At 36.5% G+C, this 15,399-nt stretch overlaps 1 protein-coding gene across 10 annotated transcripts in view; it reads right to left on the bottom strand.

Moving 5' to 3' along the window:
- Positions 1–15,399, bottom strand: part of PPP1R12B (protein phosphatase 1 regulatory subunit 12B) — a 233,711-nt gene that overhangs the window by 32,880 nt on the left and 185,432 nt on the right. The gene's annotated exons all lie outside the window — the stretch shown is intronic.

Below are 15,399 nucleotides of genomic sequence, written 5' to 3'. Positions count from 1 at the left end.
CCAGAATGAGGAGAGTCTTTCCCTACCAGGATTTGTCAAGAACGACTCCCCACAAGGTCCCACTCTAAAGCAAAACTTATATAGCTTTTTTTTTGGTTTGTTTCTAAATTTTTTTTTTTTTGGCACAGAAAATCTAAAAAATGTCAAAAGGATTTTACAATTTCCCAAACACAATCCAATGCTCAATCCTCCTCCTTTATATTTCTATAAATATAAATAATAGGCCCAATTCTGGGCCTTCTCCCTAGTCTCCCTTTTTCACAAAACAAACATTTGAACACAGCTATGTTACCCTCTCAATATTCTCATCTCTGGTGCAAAAATTTCTCAGTTCCCTCATTTATTTATTTATTTTTTTAAAAAGTGAAAATCCTATGCTGTGGTCCAGACTCAGTTCCCACAGTTCTCTCTCTAGATGTAGATGGCTCTGGAAGTATAGCTTAAAAAGAAATGAGAAAGATTGTGTGATGTCCCATCCAAGAAAATTGCCTTTAATCCAGGAATAAGGAGATAACTCTTCTTGTTTTGTTTTTAAATAATGTTCCAATTACATTATGGCTAGAGTATGTTTTCAAGTTCTGGGTGCCACATTTTAGAAAGGAGGGAGTTCCAAAGGAGGGGAAGGGTCTCAAGTTCATGCCATAATAAGTTTTGTAGAAAAAATTGCTCATTTACTCTCAATAAGAAAATAACAATCTTCTAGGATGGCAGTGGATAAGAGTGCTATGTTTGGTGTGAAAGGACCTGGGTTCAAATCCCAATTTTGCCAACTTAATAGCCATGTGACTTGGGCAAATCATCTAAGCTCCTTGGACCTCTGTTTCCTTATCTATAAAATGGGGTTGGATTAAATGATTTCAAAGTTCCTATCCAAAGTATTTAAAGTGATGTAACATGAAAAGGAGATTAGGCTTGTTCTGTTTGGTGCCTGAAGGCAATGAGTGAAAACTGCAGTGGCAAATTTAGGCTTGATTTAACGAAAAACTTCTTAAGAAATGGAGCTATCAAAACACTGGAATGGGATGTTGGGTGTCTCCTCATTAGATATGTTCAAGCAAAGAACTGATAACTTCTTGTTGGCTATATTACAGAGGGAGTTCATGTTCAGGTATGGGTTGTAGTAGCTTAGGGACTTTTAAACAGAGGGTCCAGGAATTTCTTGATAGATTTCAGGGAGTATGAAAACTTAAATAAGAAAAAAAAATGACATTTATTTTTACTAACCTCTAATTAAAATTTAATATTTCCTTCAATTATGAAATTAAAAAAATAAACTTAGGAGAAAGGGTTCATGGATTTAGGGGTCCATGACACAAAAAGGTAAAGAATCCTTGAAATTCTATGATTCTGTCATCTCTTTTAAGAAGACATCTGAGGGGCAGCTAGATGGCACAGTAGATAGAGTGCCAGCCCTGAAGTCAGGAGCACCTGAGTTCAAATCCAGCCTCAGACACTTAACACTTCCTAGCTGCGTGACCTTGGACAAGCCACTTAATTCCAATTTCCTCAGGGAACAAAGACTACATCTGAACTTCTAGACAACATGCAAGCTTATATCTGTTACAAAAAGGAGAGAAGCTGAAGGAACTTTCTTGAATGTTTAAACCAGGGGTCCTCAAACTATGCCAGATGCAGCAGCTGAGGATGTTTATCCCCCCCTCACCCAGGGCTATGAAGTTTCTTTATTTAAAGGCCCACAAAACAAAATTTTTGTTTTTGCTATAGTCCGGCCCGCCAACAGTCTGAGAGACAGTGAACCGGCCCCATATTTAAAAAGTTTGAGGACCCCTGGTTTAAACTAGAAGTCGCCATTAAGATTCCAATGGAAAACAATACATTACTACTTTTAAAACTAGATTCCATTATTTCTCTGATAGGATTAAAAGATGTTTAAAGAAAATAATTCTCTCTGTTCTTATAGCTCCACTAGGGGTAATGTATTACACACAGAGTGCCACAGAGAAGAAAATACTGAACTCTGTTTAGGATCTAACAAGAAGATGGAGATGAAAACAAAGTGATCGAGTAGCTCTATTATCCTAATAATGCTCCAAAGGCAACATTCTGGTGTATTCTACTTTGCCCCTCTTGAGGTTCTCCTGTGATATTCTATGATTGGATCCTGTTTCTCATAAAAGAGCAGAACACAATCTCACCATTAGTTCTGATGGCAGAACTGGACAAAGGTAGGAGCCAGAGCTGGTTTTGATTTGTGAAGTGTGTATGTTCCCCAAACAGCAGAGACAGACTCAAGAGGGAAAATACATAAAAGTTTTTAACTTGAGAGTTATCAGGAGTCCAGGAAAACACATAATTAAAACCAAACTCTTTTAATAAAGTTTAAAATAAAATTGTGGTCTCTGGAAGGTTGGGAGAAAGAGACTGTTGAAATGGGTTTAACATGTTTCTCTGGAGCCAAAGCCTGGTCCCAAAAGGATGGAAAAAAAGAAAAAAGAAAAAAACAAACAAACAACTCATATTTAGTTTTCCCCTAAAGAGAAACCAAGCAGAGAAACATTTTATACCATGTTCTGGTACATTAGCTAAGTCTGGGGAAAGAATATGAGCTATTCTAGGATAGGCTGAGGAGAATTATTATTTTTTTTTCTCAGATTATTCACTCATTAATGACTGATGATGACCAAGTTAAATGATCTAAGCATGGCTGCTGTTAAAGATTTGCTAAGGTCAAGTACTTGTAAAAAATATAAACCTGAATTAATCACCTGCCCTTTTAAGGCTTTACAGTATTGCTTCTACCAAAAGAGGTCATCTAGTTCAGCCTCTGGTCTTCCTCTAATCCAACTCAAGCAAATAGGAATCTTTTTTTTTAACTTTCCAGAGAAAGCTGTTCTATCAATGCCCTCAACTTCTCATCTGAGAGTTTCTTCTTTTGTTTTGAACTGATCTTTATGGGTTCTTGATATTCCAATGATATATATCATTAATGGTAATAATAAAAAATCATAATACATAAATTTTAAAAACTCACATTTAGAAAGAATTTTGAGGTTTATCAAGCACTTTCCTTACAATTTTGGGAGGTAAGTGGCACAATTATTTGTTTTATAAATGAGAAACCTGTGCCTCAGAGAAGTGCCAAGATGAAAAACTGAGAAGGAAATGCATGGTTAAGGATAAGCCTTTTGTTAATTATATATTCTTGTAAAGGTAAAGACACTAAAGGAAGCTACAAGAACACCTAAATTAGCTATGCATCTTGGGAGTAAATAACAGGTAAATAGAAGCAAACAGTAGTAACAATCAGTCTAAGCGGGGTCCAGATTAAAACAGTCTACGCTTCTCCCCAGGGTTCCCTGTAGTCCTTTCTCTGCCATGGCCCACAGCCAGGTATGACTCTCTCTATTCCCTGCTTTCAGCTTCCTTTTAGGTAGGTTCTTCCCTTATTAAAATGTCAGCCATCTGTTTGCATTTGTATTCCTAGTACTTAGTGCAGTGCTTATAATAAGTGGTTTTTGACTAACTGACCAACTAGCTAATCTAAACCATAGTCACTAACTTTCTATATGTGGCTTACATAAGATTAAAACAGATTAAGTAGCTTGAAAATGCAGTACATTTCTGAAGCTCCATTTCTAATGTTCATAATCTTTTCCCCTTTTCTTCCCTATCCTGCTTCTTCATGATTTATTATGGGGCCTAGACATATTTTTGGCCAATATTGATCTGCATCTTTATTTTACATTACAAATAGCAAATGAAATTTGCTCTTAAGAACATCAAAAAAACCCAAACCTTAGTTATCATATCCCTCTTAAAAGAGCACTATTACAAAAAAGGTTGACAATTCATGTAATGCATCATAAATGCAAAAATCCCCAAAAGTTTTCAATTCCACTTCTTGAATGAATTTACTTTTCTCATCTCTATCTCAATTTTGTAGTCTTTTGCCTCTCCTGGATCATGGCTCTTGGACTATGCAACAGCTGTTGCTGGTTACCATCACAGTCTTAGGCATTAAATTTTCCATGTCCATAGCTGGGGGGGGGGGGGGGGGGGGCGGAAGAGGAGGAGAGGAGAGACTGAGTTTTAATATGATAAAGGCCAAAATCCAGAAATCTACTTGAGTTGCCGTTATTTTAATTTTCTTTTGATTAGCTTCTGAGTCAAAACCTTTGCAAAGAGATTAAAAAGTCTCTGTTGAAGCCGGGGCAGAGAATTTTAAAAAAGAAAGTAAATGGCGCTTACTGAAATAATAGAAGGGAATCTTTTCACTGAGGGGACATTATCAGAGGCCAGGCTCCCTTCTCTATCCTCCCTCCCATTGCTCTAAGAGCTCAATTAGTGATGGAAAACTGGACTAAACTGGAGGTCCAATCTTGGCTTTCATTTTGGAGGGAGCAAGAACTCTTCAATGGCTTAAGAACATTTGGCCCTTTCCAGAGGACTAAGGGTTTAGGAGTAAGGGTTGGTCAAGTAATAGTGTTAATTCTAGGTTGACATATCCCCAGAAGTGGAAGTGAAAGGAGTACTGGTATGTTATGATAAATGATCATTTCTCATTTGATAAAATGACAGTTTTCTCATCTGAAAAAATGGGAATAATAACAATACCTACTTCCCAGGAATATTGTGAAGATCAAATAAGATAAGATTTGTAAAGCACTTAGCACAATGCCTGCCCCATAGTAGATACTATATATCTATATATATTAGCTTAATTGTTATTATAATTATGATTGTTATGATAAAGAAAAGACTGGTAACAGAGAAGCAAAACAATGTGATACCACTTAAACAAAACTGAGTTCAGAGAAATAGAGTTTTGTACTTGCATTTTAAAAGGAAAATGGTGAGCATTTTGAGCTTAAGGCCAGCAAACTCATATGGTTTTCAGCATTAATCAGAGGTGGTTATTAAATAGTGACAAACTAAAGGTTTAAAGCAACAGGATTCCTGGCTCCTAGTTCTTTCAAGTGCTATAAGAGCTAGAGACCAATACATGTTTTTTTAGGAAGTTTTTTTTGTCTCTTTTGTTTTTACTTTGAACCAGAGATCTTAACCTTTTTTATGTGACATAGGCCTCTTTTGGCAGCTTGGTGAATGGACATCTTCTTACAATAACATTTTTAAATGTGTAAAATAAAATGCAGAGGATTAAAATAGAAATGTAATCTTTTCCTGCCCAAGTTGAAAAACTTCCTGAAATCTACTGATTTAAGAATCTCAGGTAAGAATCTCAGGTTAAGTACCTCTGTCTTAAACATTTGTGAAATCTAATACTAAAATCATCTGTAGCTGCTAGAGAGATCAGAAACAGAATCTTTAATAATTTTCCACAGAAGTCTTCTTGTTCAACATATGGAATAATACACAGGCCAAGAAACACTTCTAATTGACAAAGTTACTTATAATTTGGGTGGCTAGGTCACGGTGCAGTGAATAATGTGCTAAACCTGGAGTCAGGAATTCATCTTCATGAATTTAAATCTGGCCTCAGAAACTTCCTACTCTGTGACCCTGGGCAAGTCACTTAACCCTATCTGCCTCCATTTCCTCATCTGTAAAAAGAGCTGGAAAAGGAAATGGCAAAGCACCCCACAGTATCTCTGCCAAGAAAACCCCAAATGAGCTCATGAAGAATAAGACACGAGTGAAATGACTAACACCACCTACAATTCTGCCATCAATTCCTTGCTAAAGTGATCAAAAGAAACTTTCTAAATAGAGTCTGAACAATGCGGTGGAAAAGCCCAGCTTGTCTTTAGGGAGCAGACCCCATGCTGAAGTTATCAATGTGAGACCACGATCAGCTCCTCATAATCTATACTTATTCTGTGCCCATTATGTTCACCGTCCTGTGCCAGGGACCGTGGAGAATGTACCCAAAGAAGGAGATACAAACCTTACCCTCACGAACTGAAGCTTGGGATGAGTACCGACACATAAAGCAACTGGTCGGATACAAATGCTTCCACAGGACAAACAAAAGAATACAGACAGTGATGATATGAATATAATCCAGATATGTGGCCCAGACAATAAGTATTATGTACAGACTATCAGGAAAGGGAAAATGGTGGCTGGAGTTATTGGAAAGTCTTAAATCACGGGCTGATGAGACCTCACTGAAAGTGAGTGGAAGTCAGGCAGCCTGGCGTGGGCTGGCTCAGGGTGAGAAAAGCCTGGGAAGAACCTGGAAGGAGTGGATGCGAGATCCCTCCTCGGGACACAGCTACTAAGGGTAAAGCAACACTGTGAGCTCTTCGCAGGACTAGGGGTACTGAAGTGGGAGGTTCTATGTGTTTTAGTTTCTCAGTAACTCATAGCTCTTTCTCCTCCCTAGAGAAGGGCCTTGGCCCTTCAGATTTGGGATACTTTGAATTTAAGAGTTCACAGTATGGCATTGTGCATATGGAACCAGAGTTAGATTTAAATCCTGGCTAAGACATGAACCACCTGGGTGACCTGGAAGTCACTAACTTCTTTGTGCCTGTGTCTGTTTCTTCCTCTGTAATATGAGAGTCTCTAAGATCCCATCCAGATCAAACACTATGATCCTATGATGCCTTAGGTGCTTTGAGAACCACAGAACACAGCTAGGAGAACTTTTATTATTATTATTTTATTTAATAGCCTTTTATTTACAGGATATATGTATGGGTAACTTTACAGCATTAACAATTGCCAAACCTCTTGTTCCAATTTTTCACCTCTTACCCCCTCCCTCCCCCAGATGGCAGGATGACCAGCAGATGTTAAATATATTAAAATATAAATTAGATACACAATAAGTATACATGACCAAACCGTTATTTTGCTGTACAAAAAGAATCAGACTAGGAGAACATTTAATCCACTCTCATGTTATGGATGGGGAAACTGAAGAGTTAAATTTGTAATATATAGGTTTTCTAACTCCAAATTTAGTACCCTTTCCATTATACTTTCTATTATAGCTGATTCATTAATTAAGCATTAATTCATATTTCTCTTGCTTAGAATTTGTAATAAAGTGAATAAGTATTGGTTTGAAATGTGTCTATGAGAACCAGATTTGCTAAGCAAACAAGTAATCTAAACAAAGTGCTTTTTTGAAAAAAAAAGAGGTGTTTTTTAAGGCCTTAAAAATCAGTTGTAATGCCATTTATATATATATATATCTTACACTAGTTTTAAATGGTATGTATGTACTTGCTCACTAACAAACATAGGGACAGAAGGTCCTCTACTTGAAAAGATTTTATTAGAAACTATTTCTATAATTATATATCTATTAAAAAAAATAAGACAACTAATAAAACCCCACATATTTTATATATACAGATTTGACTTTTCAACTAATTATTTTTCCAGGTAGATTTTTTTAAAACAGGTTTGTTTTACTAGACTTTCCCAAAGGCTAACTACATACACATGGACATATACACTCTGCTCTTAATAAGATTTAATACTTAAAAAATATATTATACTCTTTGTAGTGGCCAGAAACTGGAAACTGAGTGGATGCCCATCAATTGGAGAATGGCTGAATAAATTGTGGTATATGAATATTATGGAATATTATTGTTCGGTAAGAAATGACCAACAGGATGATTTCAGAGAGGCCTGGAGAGACTTACACGAACTGATGCTGAGTGAACCAAGAGATCATTATATACTTCAACAACAATACTATATGATGACCAGTTCTGATGGGCCTGGTCATCCTCAGCAACGAGATCAACCAAATCATTTCCAATGGAGCAGTAATGAACTGAACCAGCTACGCCCAGAGAAAGAACTCTGGGAGATGACTAAGAACCATTACAATGAATTCCCAATCTTTCTATTTTTGCCTGCCCGCATTTTTGATTTCCTTCACAGGTTAATTATACAATATTTCAGAGTCTGATTCTTTTTGTACAGCAAAATAATGTTTTGGTCATGTAAACTTATTGTGTATCTAATTAATACTTTAATATATTTAACATCTACTGGTCATCCTGCCATCTGGGGGAGGGGGTGGGGGGAAGGAGGGGAAAAATTGGAACAAAAGGTTTGGCAATTGCCAATGCTGTAAAATTACCCATACATATAACCTGTAAATAAAAAGCTATTAAAAAAAAGAATATATTATAGCTCGCATTAAATTAATTCCCAAACAAATTTAAGAACTGAGTTTTTCCAGAGCTATCAGGAGCTTCTTCCTTACCCTGTTTTGCCTCTTCTTGGATTTTTGTCCTTTTATTTAGTTTTTATTTTGTTCTTATATTCTTTGCATTGAGCACAGTGCTGTGTAAGCACTTGGTAAATGCCTTTTAGACATTCTAGGAGAAGGGACCCAAATCAACTTGTTACCCCTCTTGGGCAGAAGATTTTTTTTTTAATAGCCTTTTATTTACAGGTTATATGCATGGGTAACTTTACAGTATTAACAAATGTTGGGCAGAAGATTTGATGAAGAAATGCTAGGATCACATCTGAATTTTGTTTATCTAGGCTCCTTATTTCCTTAGATAGATATTCAAGAGCCCTATTGTTCCATTTACCAGAAAATGTGAATTTATTTCCCTACTTACATAAGCCTTTCAAACATTTATATTCATGTGAGGAAGAACATAGAACTGGGTTTTTTCTTCAATAGTTTTAGTTCAGTTATGGCAATGGATTGGAAGAGACTAGTCCAGGCTCTCAGAGGTCTCTTCAGACATATATTTTATAGATCTCATGTGTAAAAATTGCTCATAAGAGACTCCCTTGGAGTGCATGACTGCAGCCACACACTTCCTGCCTTGCTCTTCCTGGTCGTTATTGTTCAGTCATTTTTGATTGTGTCTGACTCTTTGTGACCCCATTTGGGGTTTTTTTGGAAAAGATACTGGAGGGGTTTGCCATTTATTTCCTTCTCCAGCTCATTTTACAGATGAGGAAACTGAGGCAAACAGGATGAAGTGACTCGCTCAGAGTCACACAGCTAGAAAGTATCTGAGGCTGGATTTGATCTTGGGAAGATCAATCTTCCTGACACCAGGGCTGGTAACTCATTCATTGTGCCACCCGACTAATCCTTTCTGGATACTACTATGCTAATTATAAATTATAATATGCATAATATATGTATATAGTGTGTGTATATGTATATACTGTATTATATATATATATATGTTGTATATAAAATAATCATAAATCATTAAGTGTTTTGGAAACTTCTTTGTACAATGAAAGATATGACAATTTTTACATCAAAAAAGTAGCTCTCAAGATGAACAATGACAATTTTAGAAAGCTCCATGTCACAGTGGTCAACCTGACATACTTAGCGTCTATATTTGGCTGCTTTACTGGTATCCGGATTGTGTAACTCTGAAAGAACATTGCTGGGTTTCAAGGCTGGGCTATGGAGCCAGCTCCCTAGCAGGACAACCAGGACCCACGCTAGACAATGAATAGGTCAAGCTCACAACCAAGGAGGTGAAAGGCAACTCTAGTCATTACAAACCCTTTGTTTTGAAGCTGTTCTGCAGATCTATTTTCAATGGTGCCAATACAATTAAAGATACTAGCCTTAAGGAAAGGAGATAAAGAAGGGGCTCTTTAATTTCTGATGAGTTTTAATTTCTTGTTACTTTTTCAGTTATGAAGCATTTATTTTTCTCCCTCTCAGCCCCACCCAAGGGTGTGCTGCAGTCAGCTAGAACAGGCTCTTAGGAGAATATTATTAAATTTTCAGTGTGAGCATTTCCGCTTTTGTTAAGCATTTATTTATTGTAAATAGGCAAACATTTCAACTCAGGGCTTGCTTTATTTTTGTTGTTGTTGATTGTTTAGATTTAATAAAGCGATAAGAGATAATCTGCATTTTAATAATGCAGATTAAACATAATGTGTCAAAAACACATTCCACCTCCTATCCCTTACCCCTAAGTGATTGCTAAATATTTACCAGGACACCCCTGCTCCCATCTCACTGGAAAAATTTTGTTACAAACATATATAAATATATACACATATGTATTTATACACACATGTATATATGTATGCATGTATATAGAAGAGGGTGTACATGTGTATACATGTATTTGAGCAAAATAAATCCCATACTGATTATGCCCCAAAATATTTTGTTCTATATACTTGGTTTGCATTGTCTTTTGATCAGCTATTCTATTCTATCACAATTCTATTCTTCCCTGTTTATTTTCAGAGTGCTTTCACATCATTCTCACATTTTATCTTCTCAAGGTATATGTAAGTAAAAAGGTCACAGAACAGAAAGGCCCAGCTAGAATACAGGAGCCCATATTTTGACCTGGGCTTCCTTCCACTAGACTACACACATACTTGAACAGATACCATTGATAACCTAGGTTTCTCCTTTGAAAACTGGAGCGAATGACTGCTCTGTAACTCTGAACCAAAGGAACACATACAACATAGATATTAGTCATAACATCTAACTAAAGAAACAACAAGTTCCCACCCTCCATCGTCCCTCCCCGCTTGCCTCTGATGACAACGGGTTACCCAGAAAGAAGTACAGCTCTCTCCGCGTCACCTTTAGACAGTTCTTTCTCCCCCCAGACGGGGAGATAACAAATGAGGTAGGACGGATCCATGCAGTGGGGTCTGCAGGATTCTTTGCCCCCCTAGAGTGGGCTGCTCTTATATGACCCAAGCTCTTCATCTACAGGCGATCCTTCATTTAAAGGGAGTGGGGGCAGGGCTTCTTAGAGCTGTCACATAAGAAAAAAGCAACCCAAACTCTGTGGTGGGAGCTGATGCCTTAGTTTGGCCCCGCCTAGTCCAGGTCTCTGTGGAACTGTCTAAATCTTTGTTCTCTCTCCCGGTTTTCAGGCAGAACTCCCAGCTTTCTTCCAAGCTCAGCTGACACGAGGCCTGTCCTGACTTCTATTAGTGTCTCCTCTCCACTGCCCTGGGTACTTACTTTGTACCTGCTGTCTCTGTAATCGAATGTAATCTCCTTGAAGGCAGAGGCCATTTCATTTTTGTCTTGGTACCTCTGGTGTCTAGAACAATGCTTAGAGCACGTTAGGTGCTTGGATAAATTACTTGTCATTTGATGGACAGATGTTAATGCTAACAATCACAAACCTAAATTCTTTGTGGATACCAGAACAGAAATCTTCCTTATCTTTATACATAGAAACCATACTTTCCTGTGAAACTGTCCTTGATTTGAAGTTATTATATAATGAATTTTCTTGATTAGAGTTTAAAATAATGCTGTAGTAGTTTTAATTAGAGAGAAAATAGTTACACATTGCAAACCTCATTAGCATTTTTTAACCAGACAAATGTTTCTCAACTTAAGATAATAGATTATAAAGTAGAGGGAAAAATGGGTCCCAGATTAGTGTTGCCTGAGATAAAACATTTGGAGGTTCAAAGGATATGCTTTCTGGAGGGGAGATACAATGCATGTTCAAAGAATAACCATTAATATTAAGAACAGAGTGATCTTAGTATCCAGTGATGCTAGAGTCCATCAAAATGGATTCCATCCTCATGTTTATCAAACTTTTGGTTGCTTTTAATGTTACTGAAAAATGATTCCTCATTTTGTAAATTTTATGGTTAGTATGAAAAGAAGGAAGACAGGTGGCACAGTGGATAGAATGATAGAAGTGGAGTCAGTAAGTCTCATCTTCCTGAGTTGAAATCTGGCTGTGTAACCTTGGGCAAATCACTTCACCCTCTGTGCCTCAGTTTCTTCCTTTCTAAAATGAGCAGGAGAAAGAAATGACAAACCATTCCAGTATTTTTGCCAAGAAAACCCCAAATAGGGTCACAAAGAGTCACACGTGACTGAAATAACTGACCCATAACAACAATATGAAAAAACACTGCTACTTACAATCCTGGCATTTTCCATTCTAGATAATGGCAAAGGTGGTAGTAATTTGGACTGAAATTTAAAATATCATTACTCTTGGCTTTAAAATACAATTAAATCCCATTGCTATAAATACGTTTACAGCCATTTTCAAAGATCCTCAAGACCCATCAAGGTTTTTCCATAAATTGTGAGGATGTTGACATTTTATGAATTTCATATTTATCTACAAACTTGAGAACACAGGCAACGCTTTCAAAATTTTCATTAGCTATTGCCTTGTATTGTTTTACACAGAAATTTGCAAGGAATATTGATTTTCTAGGCTGCCAAGTACAACAGCTCTTACCTCTTCTCTCCCCAAACCTAACTTAGAAACCAAAGAAATTGCCATCACCAGCTGAGACCCATCTTGAAACTACTCAAAAAAATTGGTAGAAATATATGATTATTAGAAACCAATATTGGAATATCAAATAAAAACACTAAGGTCCACTCTTTCTATAATACTGTTTATCATATTAGCTACTGCAAGGAGTTTTACAAAGAAAGAAAAGCTAGCTTCTATCTCTGCAGCATGGACCATCAGAGCTAGTTTCAATGTTGCTGACATCTTGATTTATTTTTGTTTTTTAAAGTTCAAAATAAAATCTTTTGTAATTTAACTTATGGTCATATTGAAATATGTATTCAAAATATTAGCTCCCTATCTGAATGTATACTGTTTTCCAATTCTCTCTCAAAACATTTCCCTTATAAGGAAAGAAGTTTTGAGTATCAAACAACATAAGAAAGTTTAACTATATTATCAGAAAAAACAGCCAAGAATATCAATATCATATGTTTTTTATTTCACACATTAGTGCAGGAGATATGCCTCTCATTCTCTATAATGACTAACTTACAGATTACTTAAGGCTTTGGAATGACTTTATCTAGGCTTTGATACTAAAAACTGAAGAATTTACTTTCAGATTGAACTTTAAAGACCATAGAGTTAACTCTGGAGTCCGTAGACTCAGATCATACAAATGGGAATCTTAGATGAATCCTATAAAGTTCCACCTGCATTTGTTGATCCCCATGATAGACTTGACAACAGATAGATAGTCTGGGGATCCAACTCTTCCCTCTATCCCTCAGCCCTAGTCTCCAGGAGCCCCACTTGTCTGGGCTTTGAACTCCCACAGACATCCTGAAGCTTTTACTCTCAACCTTTACTTTTAAAATGAATTTAATCTTGATCTACATATGACGTGAATGTTTTATTACCTATTTGTGACTAATTTAATAGTTTTACTTTGTTGTCTCTAATAAATTCACTGTTCATGTCAGTGTGCTAAATAAGTCCTTACCATGGTTGCTTGTGCAATACTGTTAACGTACTAACTACCGTAACTTTCTCTACATTAGGAAGCTAATGGCACCTCCATGGGAGCAGCAGGCAGCAAAGGCACAGTAATAATAATAATACTAATAATAATAATTATATATATATATATATAAAACAAGGTTGCATTTGTAGAGCATCTTTATTCTTATAAGTCCAAAGCCATATGGGACAAGATGACCCAAACCTACAGGTGAACCTGACTAGTGATATCTTGCTGTTCTAAATAGTACTGGAGGACAAAAAGTTATCAAACTGTGCATACCCTTTGATCCAGCAGTGTTACTAGGGGGCTTATATCCCAAAGAGATCTTAAAGAAGGGAAAGGGGCCTGTACATGCATGAATGTTTGTGGCAGCCCTCTTTGTAGTGGCTAGAAACTGGAAACTGAATGGATGCCCATCAGTTGGAGAATGGCTGAATAAATTGCAGTATATGAATGTTATGGAATATTATTGTTCTGTAAGAAATGACCAACAGGATGACTTCAGAAAGGCCGGGAGTGATGCTGAGTGAAATGAGCAGGACCAGAAGACCATTATATACTTCAACAACATTATATGATGATCAATTCTGATGGACGTGGCCCTCTTCAACAATGAGATGAACCAAATCAGTTCCAATAGAGCAGTAATGAACTGAACCAGCTGCATCCAGCAAAAGAACTCTGGGAAATGACTATGAACCACTACATCGAATTCCCAATCCCTCTATTTTTGTCTGCCTGCATTTTTGATTTCCTTCACAGGCTAATTGTACACTATTTCAAAGTCTGATTCTTTTTGAAAAAGCAAAATAACTGTTTGGACATGTATACATATATTGAATTTAACTTATACTTCAAAAAAAATAGTACTGGAGGAGCATTTATTTTCAATAGCTCCAGTTTTACAAATATTCTTTACTAGTCAAAAACCATTGACCACCAAAAACTCATTACAATAAGCTGTGATTGCTATGATTTTCTATAGCTGTTAATTATTAGGAAGTGAAGATCAGGTATAATACTAAATTTTTAAAAATAAAACTCATAAATTATTATGATGTCTTAAAAAGTGATGTAATATTTGTATTTTCTCCTAGCTAACTTCATCCTACCTAACCAGCTTCTTGAAATAAGTAAAGTGATGGTAGACAAAAGAGAAGCCCTGCATATGATGGGTTATCAATATATTCTGATAAATTTGAGAAGTATAAAGGGGACAGAAATGATCACTATTAAAAAAAAAAGATAATAGTTCTATACTAGCAAGAAGTAGCTACTGATTATGAAATTACAATTTGGGGGAGGAGGGTTGGTGGTGAGCTGTGGGACTCAAACTTTGCTCCTCAAACTAGCAGGAACCAGACTTTAGAACATAATCTTTAAAAGTAGAAGAGTAGCCCCTTGGGCAGACGCAAAGCATCTATATCCAATGAGTATTTTTTCTCTTTTTCAGAAAACAGAGAATAAGCTAATGTTCCAGGATTCAACGATAGCAAATATTATGCCCTTTCAGATATATTAGAACTTCATTACAGTGTCCCCCAAAATCTTTGTGTACTTTTAAATTATAAAAGCTTAGAGAACCAATCGACAGCTAAGCAGAGTCTGGAAGCCTGATTCCATCAATCTTTCCAATTCAGGCTTGAGTGGGGGTGAAGGGGGTAAGGAGGGTCTCAGGGCTGTGAGGCACCTTAAGCTTTCAAAGTTTAAAACTGCACTAAGACTATTGGGACTTCCTGTATACACTCCAGCACAGCAATATGGGTGAGACTCTCTTATACAAGAGTTCTTTTGCCATTTTAGTAAACTAATCATTTGAAAGGGGTGGGAGACCAAAATGCCTTATACCAAATTCTACCATACAGGCAACAATGTTATAGGAAATGAAACAGAAAATAAAAAAGGCTTGGATATAAGATTAACATTCTTCTTCAAACTTTACAGATCAATTTAGCTTCTCCCCATAGATTCTAAAAGAAACAATGATCTTTCCCCCCTTTTTAGCTCTGATTAAGTCAAGTTAATCTTCTATGAAAGGACTGTTACCTATAATAAGTTCACCATAGTTTTTCATCTCTTATGGTACATAATGGTTTTTGTACTCCACTGGAAACTCCTAAATTAGTTGCAAATCCTGAGGTCTGGTTTATTTTAATAGTAAAATCTAGAAGAAAATGTAAACTCATATATAATGTTCATTTCTTCAGGATGTTAAGACACTACCAA

This window comes from Sarcophilus harrisii, chromosome 4, assembly GCF_902635505.1.
Source record: "Sarcophilus harrisii chromosome 4, mSarHar1.11, whole genome shotgun sequence".
Classification (NCBI taxonomy): Eukaryota; Metazoa; Chordata; class Mammalia; order Dasyuromorphia; family Dasyuridae; genus Sarcophilus; species Sarcophilus harrisii.
The sequence above is the reverse complement of the archived record's forward strand: the minus strand, read 5'-3'. Positions and strand labels throughout refer to the sequence as shown.